This window comes from Alosa alosa, chromosome 23 (genome assembly GCF_017589495.1).
Source record: "Alosa alosa isolate M-15738 ecotype Scorff River chromosome 23, AALO_Geno_1.1, whole genome shotgun sequence".
Taxonomy (NCBI): Eukaryota; Metazoa; Chordata; class Actinopteri; order Clupeiformes; family Clupeidae; genus Alosa; species Alosa alosa.
Window position 1 is genome coordinate 2,489,336 of NC_063211.1, and position 3,685 is coordinate 2,493,020.

The following is a 3,685-nucleotide window of genomic DNA, read 5'->3' on the forward strand; positions in this document are numbered from 1 at the left end:
GCATGTTTTAAGTGTTTTGAGAGAGTAACAGCCTTTTGCAAGCAAAATGTGTCATTTTGTCCAGAGTGCTTTTGTTCAGACACGGGTGTTAACTGTTTTGAGAAAAACTGTATTCTGATATCTTTATATCAGGCCAACATGCAAGCCATTTTTGTCAACTAGTTAACTAGTAAGCAGGGTAGGAATTTCACGGCGGCCACGACGGCCATGCCGTGAGGCCCCTTTGAAAATCAGAGGTTTACAGGCCACGGTGCCCCCTTCTTTCAATATTCTGCTTTGCGTCCTACTAATAGCGATTTTTATTTAGCCTGTGGCCTGTCAAAATAATCTTAGCATTCACAACGCAAATTAATTTAGTAATTTACGCAGTAGAGAAAGTGGCAGCGCAAGAAAGAAAGTGCATCCAAATTCACCCATTCTTCTCAGTTGAACTACTCGCGAAGTAGCCTATTCATCACACAGACATCACACGTATCACATGAAAGAGCTTTTTCTCAGCTTTTAAACGATGTAGCCGATAATTGCTGTGTTGAACGGTTTGAGAAAAAGTAAATAATATAATTCAATTTAATCATACATTCTACTGAAGGTTTTGCGTCCCATGATCTCCATACCCATTCATCTCGGTGTAATACTTTACGAACCCTTCTTTTAACACATGACAACCCATTTATCAGAATAAACAGGAGACCTTACCGAAACACAAAGGTGTAAAAGCAGTCCCCCTGTACAGTTAGCCGTTCCAGAGTAATCCAGTTTTGAATTTGCAGTAAAGTTCGACATACATGGATGTCTCCAAATTTGGGCTTTAAGTTTTACAATGTGTTTAAATTGTTCCACATGATTTCATAACGGGCCAAATACAAAATAAATGTTACAAATATCGCCTATATATTGGTAAATCAGAGGAGAGCTGACTAAGAGTTTGTAAAAGTAGCCTTAATGATCACAAAATGCTAAGCATGCATCTAGACTATTTGAGTTTCTTAAAGCTGAGCTGTGCTTAAATTGTTCAATACATGATTTCATAACAGGCCAAATATAAAATAAATGTTATTTATAGCCTAGATATCTGTAAATATTAGATAGTCAGATGATTTACAGTTCTATGTAATATGTCATGTTTTCATTTCATGTTTTTGTAATGTTTCATACAGTGATGCAGGTCTACTGCAATGAATAGGCTAAATACAACTTTGATCATTTTTATAGCCTACTACTAATAGTTAACTTTGGCCTTGGTGCCCTGACATGTGGCCTTTGTGCCCCCCACCAAATATGCCCAACTGAAGGCCAAGTGGCCTTGCCCCCAGAATGGTGAAATTCCAAGCCTGCTAGTAAGCCATGTTTGTGCTGATGGGAATGATATTTTATGACATTTTCTTGCCCCAGACTAGATGGAGGCTTAGCTCCATTTACATTGAAAGTGTATTCTGTCTTTCTTGCTTTGATCTATTCAATGCAGATGTAGGTGTGAAATGCTCCCCACTGGGCACCTTTTGCTTATACCATTTGTTCCACAAGCTCCTTTGTTCTATCTTTGGGTAGACAAAGACCCTGGGTTAAAACTTTAGCTGAAGTATATGTTTGTGTTATTAACTGTAAATGTATTCATGTTTGGTATCATTTTTTATAGTCTCAGTACAAGGAGGACAATGATTTAAGTGTAAGAATGTTTAGAACATCCAGTATAGCATTTCTACCTGAGGAGCCTGCCTAATATGTTAATGGCAAATAGGTGTGTGTAGGTATGTCTGGGTGTGGCTGACTGAACGGCGGGAAGAGAAAGCCAATCACAGGACGTTGTACCTATGACATCCTCTTGAACCACACCCTTGCAAATTGAGCATAAAGGGCCGGTCTCCTCCGGTAGTAGTTAGAATGGTAGTCGATGCTCCTGAGCTGAAGGCTGTATTCTCCCTTGACGCGCGTTATTGTAAAGTAAAGCCTGAATCTTGAATTCTGCCGAAGTCTGCTGTGTTTTGTCAAGTAATTATATCCACCCACAATTACTTGCAGTGCACACTAGTTAACTAGTGACAGCATAAATGCCCACTACACTGTAGTTAACTAGTGAACACATATTAGCTTCACTACTTAACTAGTGAGAGCCAGAAATGTCCACTAGTTAACTAGTAAAGGCCAAAATGCATACCAGTCAGCTAGTTGAAGGCTTTTGGGCCTCACTAGTTAACTAGTTGGAGTAGGTCAATGTCACTAGTTAACTAGTGAACCAAAAATTCACACTAGATTTCACAAAATTCATTTGCATGTGGCACACAAGTTAACATGCTGGCCAAAGTAACTTTAACTAGTAAACTAGTGGCTTCAATGTGACACTTACGTGTAAACTAGTGAAGGCAGAACTGCTCACTAGTTAACTAGTGAAGACACAAATGCCTACTAGTTAACTAGTGAGGTCTAAAAAGTGTCACTAGTTTACTAGTGTGCACCAAAACACCCACTAGTGAACTAGTGATGGCAATTTCCATTCGACTAGTTAACTAGCGAGGTGCAAAAAGTGTCACTAGTTTACTAGTGTGCCCCAAAATGCCCACTAGTTAACTAGTGAAGGCCATTTCAGCTCCACTAGTTAACTAATGAGATGCCAAAATGGTCACTTATTAACATGTAAAGGCCAAAATACCCACTAGTTTACTAGTGAGGGTGTTGTGGGCCTTACTAGTTAACTAGTGGCATGTATATTTTGTTCACTAGTTAACTAGTTACACCTAAAAAGAGAAACAAGCTGACTGTTTTTGTCCACTAGCTAGTAAACTAGTGACACTTTTTAGACCTCACTAGTTAACTAGTGGGCATTTGTGTCTTCACTAGTTAACTAGTGAGCAGTTCTGCCTTCACTAGTTTACATGTAAGTGTCATACTGAAGCCACTAGTTTACTAGCTAGTAGTACCTTTGGCCAGCATGTTAGCTTGTGTGCCACATGCAAATGTTGTGGGTGGGGGGTTTTAGGGAAATTCTGTACTGTGATTGGTTGTCATGTTCTATTTGGACATAGGGAGCCAATAGAGAGCCTCAATGTCCAGAATTCTCCGCCTCCTAATTTGAATTCTGCACCACTAGTTGACTAGTGTGAATTTTGTCTTGAACTAGTTTACTAGTATACATTTATGACCTCACTAGTTAACTAGTTTGGACAAAATGATTCATCAACTAGTTAACTACTGAGCCTACTGCCATCACCTAGCTAGCTAGTAAGCCATTTATGGTTCACTAGTTAACTAATGACATTGACCTACTGCAACTAGTTAACTAGTGATGTGTTTTGCCTTCACTAGTAAACATGTACACATTTTTGGCTGTCACTAGTTAACTAGTGAGACCCAAAAGCCTTCAACTAGCTAACTGGTGTACTTTGGCCTTTTATTAGTTAACTAGTAGACATTTCTGACTCTCATTAGTTAACTAGTAAAGCTGTACTTGTTGACTAATAGTTAACTAGTGAACCCGGCTCCCACTAGTTAACTAGTGTGCATATTTTGGCCCTCACACTAGTTAACTAGTTCACACAAACATGGCTCACTAGTTAACTAGTTGACAAAAAAAACAGCTTACATGTACATGACAATTATGCCCGACATCAAGATATCAGAATAAATGCTCATTATAAACACATGCTATTAAACACATCTTTACGAATATCATTTACCTATGCACACACGT